We start from the raw sequence: 13,510 nt of genomic DNA on the forward strand, positions 1-13,510 counted from the left end.
GGATGCTCCGGAGTCGGTACTGTGAAGGGTCTCCTTGTTAATTCCCTCCTCCCAGAGCTCACTCTCTCGCCACATTCTAATGGTAGAAGGATGCTCTGGACTGGACTACCATAGCATGGTGCTACCAGCCATGTGTTAACCTTGTTGGTGTGTTCTCCTGTAGTGCGGAAAGCACTCTGTGCTACAGAATAAAAAAAAACATAACAAGTACAGGGGTACGTTTCCATCTTTAGTTACTACTTGAGCTAATTCACTTGTAACCATTCAAAGTATGTTGTTAGTTCAGGAAGGCATTCTCCAAAGGCTCCAAAACCACAGGCTATCTAGTTTAAAATTTGGTAATGGTGACTTGTTTGAATAAGTGTCTGGCATTTCCATAATTTCATTATTACGGACAGCACGTAAATTATTTGAAGTGTGCTTATTACTAAGGAGAAATCGCACACTAATAAAGATAAAATTGTCTTTCTCTGGGCTTATTGCAGAGCACCCGGCCATCCTTCACGCCGAGAGTGGTGCTGAAGTCCAGCAGGCGGGGGCTGGGGTAGATGAGGGGAGCAGGAGTTTTATTTATAGTAGCGCTTCTTTCTGATCGCACTTTGCTGGTACTCTTCAGTTGTATTTATCCGATCATGTTGATAGGCACCTACGGCTGAAATAGCAAACCAGTTATCATTCTTTTACAAAACATGTTTTTCTAATCAGTGTGATGCTGCAATGGCAAGATTTCAACTTCACAAAGTCAAACACTCAAAGCATAGACTTTTCCATAAACCTTGAAAATAACAGCAGCAGAGGATGTAGTCTAATGGTTAGGGCGGTGGACCTCAAATCTGGTGAACGGGGTTCGAGTCTCGGCAATGATGCTCAATATCCTGTGATTCTGGGCAAATCACGTAATCTACCCGTCCCTAACAAAAATGAATGTGCCCTTGTGTAACGCAACAGGTGCTCATGTGAAGCGCTGCAATACCTTCAGGTCGAGGTAGCACTATATAAATCTGAGGGGGAAAAATAGCAGTGAAAACTAGCCTAGCTTTACTCATAGCCGTGCCATCATGCTACGTGATTTGTGAGGAGTGCCCAAAACCATGAACATGTCACCCAGCTCTCACTTTCTTCAAATGACAACACATTGATTCTTAATGAACTATGAGAACTGTCTGCCTTGCCTACAGTGCCCAACACCCCCAGAAATTTCTCATTTCCAAAACGTTCTTGCTGTACCCAGTTCAAGAGGTGTGCCTTGCACAGAGGCTCCCTTTTCAGGCAAATTTCTGAAAGTGCTGACTTAACCTTTGACTTGTAAAAATGTATGTGGACCTCATATACACTGTACATAGACTGTCTATATACTATGCATCAATGAAAAAAGCAAGCAATAATAAAAGCAAAGTGTTCCATAAACACCGGTAAAACTCCATTTCAGTTCTTTTTTTACGGTTCAAAAATGAATAACCACTGAAAAGCACTGTTTTTTTGAGGTATTGAAATCACTGGAAAACACTGAAAAAACACCACCAGAATTTACCAAAAATAGACACTGAAAACAGGAAAGCCTAATTATACCACTTCCTAAGCATTCTCCTTTGTTTGAAAAACTCTAAACTAAATATGAAGCATGCAGCATTCACACCATGAACTTCCATGCTAGCTTGGTACAGTCTACTCTCAGTTGACATTGATTTGTGTGCCCTAAATGATGGTCAGGCATGGAGATCTTGCTAACTGTCAGCCACAATGGAGAGCTTTACTCTTTTTGAATTTGTTTGACTATAAAGCTTTGCTATATGGCTAATATTTCATGGTGTGGAGGATTTTTATTTACTGAATTATGGCTTTTGACTAAAGCTAAACGTTAAATAGTCCTAGTCTTGTAAATAATAAAACGGAATGTATGTTGATGCACAGACTGTAACTTGTGTATGTTGGAAGGGGGTGTGAAATTCGAGTTGGGAAATCTTCAATTAGTCATCCATTAGCAAAGTTCATAAGCAGCAATTTACACTCGGCAGCTGTGCATTGTATGATTTGTCATGCTGTAAAACTATTTAGCCATAACCAAAGCACAAGGGGTTGTCCTGGGGGTTGCAGGGGTTACAGGGAGCTGCTGCCCATTCTGCACTAAGCTTCTAAGGTCAGAGTCTAAAATCCACCTCGCTCTTACAACTGATAACAATAAAGAGCTTATAGAGCGCACGGTAACGCCATCTCGGCGTGTCCCCGCGCGAAGAGCTACTAACGAACACCATAACAGAGCCTCTATCCCTACACAGTGTAGAGTAACGTTTTGAGCCTAGCCCTGAACAACGCTTCACTGCTCTCCAATCTCAGGGCAGGAGGAAGTTTGTTCCAGTGTTGAGCTGCTTGGAACGCAAAAGATCGTCCACCCATTCTGGCCTTCCTTACCCTTGGAACTGTCTGCAGCCCAGTACCCTCCGACCGGAGGGTCCTTGTTGGTTCATAGCGGCTGACTAAGTCCCTAAGATAGGCGGGCGACCTGCCCCAGACGATTCGGTGACAGAAGAGGAGGCATTTAAACAGCACGCGTTTCTTCACTGGCAACCAGTGAAGCGCATCCAAAGCCTGCTGAGAATTAGCTCTCCTGGGTCTTCTTAGCACCAATCTAGCGGCGGAATTCTGGATAACTTGCAGGCGGCCAAGGCTGCCCTCGTTGGACCCTAGGAACAGGATGTTTCCATAGTCCAACCAAGAGGTCACCAATGCCTGCGTCAGTGTCCTTCTGGCCGCTAGGGGTAGTAGGTCTAAAGTTTTGTTTAGTGTCAAAAGCTGCGGTGAGGTTGAGCATGATCAGGGCCATTGTATGTCCTGCATCCGCCCCTGCTCTTAAAGTCTCAGTGGCACGTAGGAGAGCTGTCTCGGTCGAGAAGCCCGCCCTAAATCCTGATTGTGAGGGATGAAATAGGTTCCCTCTCTCCAGGTGCTCAGTGAGCTGAGCATTGACCACCTTCTCAGCCACTTTCGCCACATATGGCAGTAAGGAAATGGGTCTGAGGTTTTCCAGCACTTCAATACTTACATTTGGTTTTTTCCTTATTGGGAGTACTATGGCCTTCTTCCACTCCTCCGGAACTCGTTGAGTGGAAAAAGAGGTCTGTAAGACATGTCTTATATATGGTTCCAGGCCAACAAGACCCTCCGAGATGACCCAGGAAGGGGCCGGGTCGTTGGGGGAACCGGACTTCACGCTACGACAGATCCTTATTAACCTATCAGCGGAAGGGACCTCGAAGGTTTGCAAAGAAGAGTCAGGAGCCATAGGCGAACCACCTGCTCTAAAGTCTATGCCCTTTCCCGGTTGTTGGGTGAAGGAGGCATAAATGGCTTTGACTTTATTGGAAAAAAAGTTAGCGACTCTATTGCATCCCTCCACGGTGGCACTTAGGGGGATATTTGAGCTGGAGACTAATGATATTTCCTTGTATATTTTAAACAGTTCGCGTGAGGAGCTCTCGGCTGCCTCAATGCGTGTCTGGAAATATTTAGCTTTAGCTCTACGTACCGCGTACTGATAGCTTTTATGTGCTAAGCTATAGCTGTTTTTTCCCTGTTCGCTAGGGTTCCTTCTCCAGCTCCTTTCAAGTTTTTTACAATTAGACTTGATTTGCTGGAGTTCCTGAGTGAACCAAGGGGCAGTGCGTTGTCTACCTTCTTTGGCTTTACCCTTACTCATGGGAACTAGCTCATCCAAGGTGGCAGCCACAAGCTGATTAAATTCGTTGTTGGCCTGATCACTATCCGTGGCAAGCGGTGGTTGCGCTTTCTGAATGGCTCGAACAAAGTTCTCTTGAGAATATTGTCTCCATTTACGTCTCATAACATTCCTAAGTCCAGTCTCAGTGGCCTTATGTGGCTGGTAAGAACACTGGAAAGGGACCAAGAAGTGGTCGGTCCAAGGGAGCTGAAAGGGGGTAAGTGCCTTTATCTTATCCCAACTGGCGAAAATAGGGTCCAAACAATGACCCCTCTCATGTGTGGCAGCAACACTTAGCAAGTCCAGTTGTAATTCTTTTAGGACTAGACGGACATCCTCTGCCTCCTTCTGTAGAGGATCCTCTAGATGTAAGTTCAGATCCCCCAACACCAGTACTTTGTTGTGTTTGATCGCAGTCTGAGTGACCCCTTCCAGTAAACTACTTCGGAAGTTACCCAGAGACCCTGGAGGTCTGTATATTAGGATGCCCGAAATTGCCTCGTGTTGGGTCAATTTGATGTTGAATTCACCAGCTTCACTGTTATCTATTTTTACTGGTTTCAGGACACACTCAAAAGGGTGTTTAACAACGATAGCAATACCACCTCCCCTTTCCTTTTCTCTATCAAGTCTATGGAGGGTGTAGCCTGGCGGTATTGTATTCACTATGTCTGGATCAGAGTGTTCTCCTAACCAGGTTTCAGTTAGAAATAGTATGTTCAGGGCCTCATCATGTAAGAGATCCCACAGTTGTAGGGAGTGTTTGCTTAAGGATCTGCAGTTTAAGAGCCCCCCATTTACAATAATCGCTTCAGGGTCAGGGACATCCACCGGTAAACACCTCCCTTTGAATGTACACTGAGGACATGGACCCAGGTCAAGTGGCTCCATCAAGTGGCGACAGGCCGTGAGTGGAGGGGGGCAGAGGTCTCTCAGCCTCTTACTAGTGTAGGACAGCAAGTGGAGCGCCAGAGATGTAGGGGTCCGGGCCCCTGCCCCGGTCGGCCGCGGACGGGCGCAGACGGGCTTGGCTTAGGCGCGGCTTCGGCGCGCGTCCGGCGCGCCCGCTGCGCCAGCCCGCTGCGCCGTCTGGTCCCTACACACATGTTATAGGTGGAGAGGAGGGCGTGAGGCCGGCGCGACTAGAGCGCAGCCCCAGCCCACACCCAAGTTGGCGCCCGCCGCCGCCTCAACCGGGAAGTAAAACGGCTGGGCGAGGCTTTCACCGAAGAATATAGCGTGTGTAGGGGTGTTAGAGTGCCTAAGATAAATTCCCACTTAACTCTGAGAATAAAAGCCCCCCCCAGAATAAAAATACATCAAAGATAAAATCGCGATCTAAAAACAATTTCGTCAGCACAGGTACAGCAGAAACTCAATGATGCTCGTAAGGTAGCTCGCAGCCCTAGTCCTCCCTCTAGGGAGAGCTCTATCAGGCAGCGAGCAGCTGGAAGAGCCCTGCTAAGTAGTCTGGGAGGGCGTGAGGCCGGCGCGACTAGAGCGCAGCCCCAGCCCACACCCAAGATGGCGCCCGCCGCCGCCTCAACCAGGAAGTAAAACGGCTGGGCGAGGCTGTCACCGAAGAATATATCGTGTGTAGGGGTGTTAGAGTGCCTAAGATAAATTCCCACTTAACTCTGAGAATAAAAGCCCCCCACAGAATAAAAATACATCAAAGATAAAATCGCGATCTAAAAACAATTTCGGCCGCACAGGTACAGCAGAAACTCAATGATGCTCGTAAGGTAGCTCGCAGCCCTAGTCCTCCCTCTAGGGAGAGCTCTATCAGGCCTATACGCTGAGAAATGCCAAACCATGACATACCTAAATAGCGTGAGGCCAGGGAGGGTATTTGGCGTGACCGTGGAGCTGAGCAGAATATGTGATGCCTGAAGCCAGTCCTGCTGCAGTCGTTCATTCCACCTGTGAGGTCTAAAGGTGTGAAGAGGACCTTCCGCTAACTCCATTCTGCAGCAATACACCTCCATTTGGGTTTCAGCAGAGGAGGGGCCATTATTGAGTGGCCCGGCAGTAGAGAACTGCGCTGGTAATAGCCAAATTGGCACTGTAAGAGCTCATGGATGGACTGCAAGGCCTAATGGGCAGTGGCATGGCCCACCGCCATCATTTGGCCTACATTGATGTGCCTAGTTGATGATGGGAGGCAAAACGCACAAGAACACAGCTATAAAAAGACAACCAGGAAGGAGTATCTCTCGGGCCTACTGTGTCTAAGTAAGGTGTGGTGTAACAATTCCAGCATGCTCATTGAGAGCCCCAATTCATGCTGCATTTCACAAAACCAGATTGTGAACTCAGCAGATTTGCATCTGTCCTCCCCCTGCTCGTGCTAATGAGTATATTTATTACCTGTTACCTGGCAGCGTAATAGCGCATTGTTGGGCTTGTGTCCACGGTGCTGGGGCTCGAGTAGAACGACCAGCTTTGGGCTGCAGGGATTATATCGGGCCTAGGCGAAATCCAAATTAAACGGCTGAACTTGATGTTGCCACACTCTTGGGTGTTGGGTTTAGCGCCAATATCAACTAGGAGACTCAAAGCCTGGTTATGGGTGGGTTGGTTAAGTCCAACTCATTTATAAAACCTTGATTACGCACTAGTTGTAATCACGAGTGAAAAGCTATTTAACATATCCGATAATTATCAGATGTGTTGAATACCTCCAGCTTCATTACATTTCAGCAGGTCAAACCTTCTGAAATGTAACACTGGAAATATACATGCTATTTACCGCACTATGTGGATTTTGGTATTTTAAACACCAAAAGCTGCATGTTATTCGCCACAAACTCTTCATATGTGTATTTATTGCACTCAATAGATGACGTACCCTGTGGTATCTTTATTTATCAGGTGTGCTAAAGAGCATCTACACTCGTAATCCGGGCCTAAGAATATTAACACAGACCTACACATTCACCATCATAATGGCGTGGGTCTCCATGATCACCATGATCATGAATGGGCACCGGCTTAGTTGAACAGTACAACCAGAATCCGAGGCCCTGGGAGCCCTACCACTCACAAACCTGCTAGTCACATGTCTACCACACCCCTCGAAGATGGCCTGGCGAAAGAACCCGACCACAGACAACATCACCGCCCTCAAGCACGCCACCTGCAAACACCACCAGCTGATCCACACCACCAAGAAGACCGCATTCAAGGAACGATTAGACAACAACGCACACAACAGCAAGGAGCTCTTCAGCATTGTCAAAGAGCTCTCCAACCCCAGCACCGGAAACAACAACATCACTCCCTCACAAGACCTCTGCGACTCACTCGCCACGTTCTTCCACAACCAGATTGACATACACAACAGCTTCGGCGAACAGACCACGCACCCAACCACAGAACCAACGCCCCCCACCACCACCCTCCGCGACTGGACCCAAGTCAACACCGAAGACACCGTCCGAACGATGAACACCATCCACTCCGGATCACCAACCGACCCATGCCCTCACCACGTCTTCAACAAGGCCTACTCCGTCATCGCACCCCAACTCCGAGACATCATCAACTGCTCCTTCAATACCGCCACCTTCCCGGAGAGCTGGAAGCACGCTGAACTCAGCGCCCTCCTGAAGAAACCATCGGCAGACCCCACCGACCTCAAGAACTACCGCCCCATCTCGCTGCTCCCGTTTCCCGCCAAAGTCATCGAGAATACCGTCAACAGACAGCTGGCCGCCTTCCTCGAGACGAACGGATCCCTCGACCACTCACAGTCCGGCTTCCAAGCCAATCACAGCACTGAGACCGCCCTCATCGCAGCCACTGACGACATCCGAACCCTGCTCGACGACGGGGAAACAGCGGCCCTCATCCTCCTGGACCTGTCCGCAGCGTTCGATACTGTCTGCCACCGCACCCTAGTTCAACGCCTCAGCAACGTCGGAATCCAAGAGAAGGCACTGGAGTGGATCATCTCGTTCCTCGCTGGAAGAACCCAGAGAGTCCGCCTCCCCCCGTTCAGATCCAAGGCCACCGAAGTCTTCTGCGGCGTACCACAAGGTTCGTCACTCAGCCCCACCCTCTTCAACGTGTACATGAGCCCCCTCGCAGCCATCGCACGCCAACACAGCCTCAACATCATCTCCTACGCCGACGACACCCAGCTGATCCTCTCCCTCACCAACGACCCCGCCACCGCCAGAACTAACCTACACGAAGGGATGAAAGAAGTAGCCGAATGGATGAAGAACAGCCGCTTGAAACTGAACTCAGACAAGACGGAAGTCCTCATCCTTGGATCAACACCATCAGCATGGGACGACTCCTGGTGGCCCCCGGCCCTAGGCAGCGCACCCAAACCAACGGACCATGCGCGCAACCTGGGCTTCATCCTGGACTCCTCCCTGTCGATGACCAGACAAGTCAACGCCGTCTCGTCTTCATGCTTCAACATCCTACGCATGCTCCGAAAGATCTTCAGATGGATCCCCACCGAAACCAGGAAGACGGTCACCCAGGCACTTGTCACAAGCCGACAAGACTACGGAAACACCCTCTACACCGGAACCACAGCCAAACTTCAGAAAAGACTCCAACGCATCCAGAACGCCTCCGCACGACTCATCCTGGACATCCCCCGCCACAGCCACATCTCCGGACACCTGAGAGACCTGCACTGGCTCCTCGTCAACAAAAGAATCTCGTTCCGCCTTCTCATCCACGCACACAAAGCCCTCCACGACCTAGGCCCCAGGTACCTCAACAACCGCCTGACCTTCTACACTTCCACTTCCACCCGCCAACTACGATCGACCAACCACGCCCTCGCCGCCGTTCCACGCATCCGAAGAGCCACCATGGGAGGAAGATACTTCTCCTACCTGGCAGCCAAGACCTGGAACTCCCTCCCCATCCACCTCCGTCTTACCCAAGACCACCTCTCCTTCAGGAAGCAACTCAAGACCTGGCTGTTCGAGCAGTAGCGCACCCCACCTCCCCGCCCAGCGCCTTGAGACCCTCCGGGTGAGTAGCGCGCTATACAAATTTCTTGATTGATTGATTGATTGAAGATGGGGATAGCAGAGTTTCCTCTGATTTGATGCTGAAGCCAGTGGATACTCTGAGACTAAACATGGGTCACTGGCAGTCCAAACTGTCCTACAAGTAAAAGGGTGTGATGAAACAGGAAAACACAGATGTTGGGGTTACAACCCTCGATGGCAAGCTGGACATAGCTGGTAACGGATCTCATCCACTAGACCTGAAAACTGGCCTGTCCATAATAGATGGAAAAAAATTACTCATTGACTGTGCACTTAGACCCACTAAAGGAGAGAATGGCTAAACAGGCAGAGAGAATTGAGATGGTGGAATGAGGGATAACTGACTTGGAGGGTCAAGTGGCGGTACATGACATCCAACAAATCAACTGTAGTAAAGAACTGGCTGAAATCAAAACAAAATACGAAGATTTGGAAGTCTGCACAAGGAGAAGCAACCTACTGGCACTGTGCATCCCCAAAAGCATGACTATGGGCAAAATTGAAAATTTCGTGGAGATGATACTCGCAGAATTATTAATCAAATGTCCTTTTTTAAGAGGTCTTATTGTGGATCATACGCATGGAGCGCTTATGCAGCACCCGCCTCTCCATGTGTCATTATTGTGCACTTCTTAAACTATAGTGGCAGGGACACTGCACTTCATATGGCCAAAGTAGGAAGGATCTCTTTTGCCAGAACTACCCAGAATTGTTGTTTACTGACTTCACTCTTTCCACAGGTCCTAATATGTAAGATTGCAACTGTGTGTATGATCACATGTGGCAGAGACAATGGGATAGTTTTGTATAATGTTGAGCTGCAATCATTTGTTAGTTGTTGTTGGAAGCCGGAGGCCCTGTCCCGCACCACTGTCAACAAATGCAAGACCCGGGACTCCTCACTCAACATTAGGTCAAGAAAGGACACCGTTTGAGATAGCCTTGCTCACTGTAGCAGCTTGGCACGAGCAGCCGGGCCTATCTCCAAGGCACGAGTCTACAGTCTGTGCAACATCGCTCACAGCAACGCACTTGTGACACCACAAATAAACTCCACACGAGTTTGATAAAACAAGTATAAACTTTATATAAAAAGATATATGATCAGACCACACGATAAAAAAGCCAACATATAATAATGGGTAATATTCATTCCGGCTGGCTGGTAGGTTCAAATCCCAACCATCGCTTTCCAAACACTATGCTGAGCGTAATGCTAGAATCACACACTGCAATGGACAAACAATAGTGCTCTGCGTAACGCTACAATCCTGTGCTGAGCAAAGCAGAAATAATACAATGCTTAACGATACAGCCTGGTACCTTGCAATGGAAGAAATAATGCAATGCGTACCGCTACAGTCATGTACTGCGCAATGAAGGACTAAGGCAATGCGTCACACCCCAATCACGTACTTTGCAATGAAGAAATAATGCAATGTGCACCTCTACAATCATGTACTTTGCAATTAAGGAATAATGCAATGCAAAGCTACATTCATGTACTTTGCAATGAAGGAATAATGCAATGTGGGCTGCTACAATCCTGTACTTGGCAATGGAAACAATGCAATGCGTAGTGCTACAATCGTGTACTTCGTTATGCAGAAATAATGTCGGGCATCATAAGACCGTCTGGGAGTTCGTTAGCAGCAATATTGGCAATGTGTATTACGGCAATCAGCCTCTTCGATAACAGTTGCCCCCATATGTATCAACGATGACAGAAAGTACGGCTTCCCACTCGTGCCCCAGTACTGCCACGCCTTCGGTCTGTACGGGCCCAATCTGAGCTGAAGCCAAGGCTCACGTCACCAGCAAGAATGAGAGGCCGAGAGAGTGTCCCTCCAAGCCCGCCCCCGTTCAGGTAGTGATCCACATTACCTGGGGGCGCGACCACACTCTCCTCTCCTCTGTCAGTGAACTGGGCCTTCCATGTAGAACTTTCTCAATGGGCCTCAGCGGCTCGGCCTGGCAGCTCAGCTCCTCCGAGGCTGCCAGTCTGGGCCGCGACTGTTAGGAAGGTCTCAGACGGCCACAGGGCATACGTACCCCACACCTCTGAGATTACATTACTCCAGGTGCACGTTCACCACAGCACCCTTTGGGTCTCCTCTGGCACAAAGCCACTCGTACAATGCTGATGGGACTTCACGTCGACTCCGACTGCACAGTCACCAGGCACTCTTTCCTGCGGTCTCCTTTGGCACCAAGACACTTACACAGCACTGCAGAGACTCACTTTCTTCCGGTGCACACGATGATCAGCCGATCACCTCCACAGCCCCAGGATGCACCAAAGCACACACACTGCTTCACTGAGATTTACTCCAACTCTGGAGCCCCGATATCCAGGTGCTCTCCACCAATGCCTTTGGCTGCACCCCGGCACGCTCACATTGTCCGAGCCTCACTTTTTCTCTGGTGCATTTGATGACCAGGCACTCTTCACCATTGCCTCCGGTGCACCCCGACAAACACCCTGTGCATCCAAGACTCTCTCCATTTCCGATGCACATGCTGACCAGGCGATCTTTACTAGTGCCTGCAGTGCACCACGGCACACGCCCTGCGAGTCCGAGTCTCACTTCACCTCCGATGCACACACCGACCAGGCGCTCTTCACCCACGCGTCCTGTGCAACACGACCTGCACCCAGCGCGTCCAAGACTTGCTTCACCTCCGATGCACACATTGACCAAGTGCTCTTCACCAACGCATCCTGTGCACCACGACATACATCCAGCGCGTCCAAGTCTCACTCCTCTTCCGTGTTTCCAAGATCACATGGCAACCCTTCCGAGGGTTTTAAGCTGCCACAACACGTGCCCACTGTGTCGCTTGAAACTTCTCCGGAAACATTTATGTTCCTGTGTTTCCAGACAGGGAGTCAGTCACCTTGGGGTAGCAAGACAAAGCACAGTCTTCTTCAAGCAGGGGGACCCAGTGCACACAGCACAGTCCCAACTATTCTTCCTTGGTTAAAACAGCAAATTGCAGACCATCCCCAGATCACGTAGCAAGGGTTGGTCCTTCCCAGCAGTCTCTTCAGTTGTTCCTTCCTTAGCAGATGTTCGTCTTGACCGCGAAATGGGTCTAAGCCTTTTCAGTCTCAATCCATTTCTATCCCAACGGTCAGGGGTCCCAGCTCTCATAGTTATACTCCTAAATGTCTTTGAAGTTCGATGTGCTCAGAGGTCCCTAACCCCTGCCTAAATCAGTTCTGGGTATCTCCCACCCAGTGTCACCTTTCTCCCTTTGATACTGTGGGTCTGGATCTTTAATCACTCAGCAGGAGAGGGGTCAATTGTTTCATAGCAGCAACCCAGGCCTCTTCACCTCCCGGGGCTTCTCCAACACCTGCTCTCCAAGTGCCGATCAGCCTGGTGCCATCTCTACCGCTCCCTGGGTTAAAACCTCTCCCAGCTCCTCTCACCTCTCAGATCCAGATAGTCAATCCACATATTCAGCAGAGACACACAGAAATGCTTAAAGCACAAAACCAAGCCACTTTCTAAAAGAGTGTTTTCTGAATGCAGTGACAAAACCACTTTCATAGAAAGATGTGTTATGACACTGTGAGTTCATACATACTAAACTTCACCTCTCTATTTTAAACCTATGGGAAGCTAGGCTACCAAACACAATACCCAGCCTCCCCCATTCTGTTCTATGGGCAGGATGGCCTTTCACCAGTGAAAACGAAATGGGGTGCTTTTCACTGTCAGGACATTGCACACACCTCTGTATATGTCCTGCCTTTTACTTACACTGCACCCTGCCCAGGGGTTACCTGAGACCTACCACAGGGGTGCCCACTGTGTACGCAAAAGTGAAAGTAAGGCCTGACAAGTGGTTGCACTTGTCAGGACAACATGCTAACTTAGCAAACTGCGCGCAGCCCCTACACTGCAGGCCTGAGTTCCCTTTCCGCGCACCTTTGCATTACTAGCCCTGGCACACACAGTGCACATCACTAGGGCCTTTACTAGTAAGACAAACCTACCAATCATGGCCAACCAATTACCATTACACTTTACACAGGGAACACTTATACTTTGACACTGATCAGGAGTGGCAAAGTACCCAAGCATCTAAATTGGGAACTCTATGTCAGGAAAACGGTCTAGCAGGAAAGCAAAAGGTTTGGGAACTTTTGCCAAATAGGCCAAGTCCTACAGTTGTTTGCTATCCACCTAGATAGACTACTGGTCTACAGAAAAGGGCATAGGCTGCAGTAACAGGAGCCCCCCTAAGGCCTACCCAGCTTTTAGTTCTTTCATATGGTTTTCTTGGGTAATTGAGATAGTTCACCGACCAAGTGGAGGTGGTGTGGGTGGAGGAATGATTTGGGCATTTTAAAGTTTTATTCACTAAATTGAACCTGCCATAGCAGATTGCAAAGTATGCACACAACCCATAGGAGATTACAACACTCTTACATGGTATCCATACCCACCCGCCAATGATAGTGCAGTGTATAAAACAGTCCCTTACAACCTGTATAAAGCTCCTCTCATGAAATGTAAAGGTGCTTATCTTATCGAGACTTCCAGCTGCAGAGTCCTTACCTTAGAAAAGTCCCTAGGCAGCGGACTGGATCCGGTGCCTTTTTAAGCAATACCTCTGAACATCTTTAGGTGGTGTTGATTTACCCTCATCGGCTGGACTTTGTAGTGCCTGTATAGGTGCCACCCTAGCACGATGGTCTCCATTCTTTTCTTTCTGTGCCAGTTAGCTCAGATCCAGAGTGAGTTATGACAGTCCACTT

The sequence above is a fragment of the Lissotriton vulgaris genome, chromosome 8, assembly GCF_964263255.1.
Source record: "Lissotriton vulgaris chromosome 8, aLisVul1.2, whole genome shotgun sequence".
Classification (NCBI taxonomy): Eukaryota; Metazoa; Chordata; class Amphibia; order Caudata; family Salamandridae; genus Lissotriton; species Lissotriton vulgaris.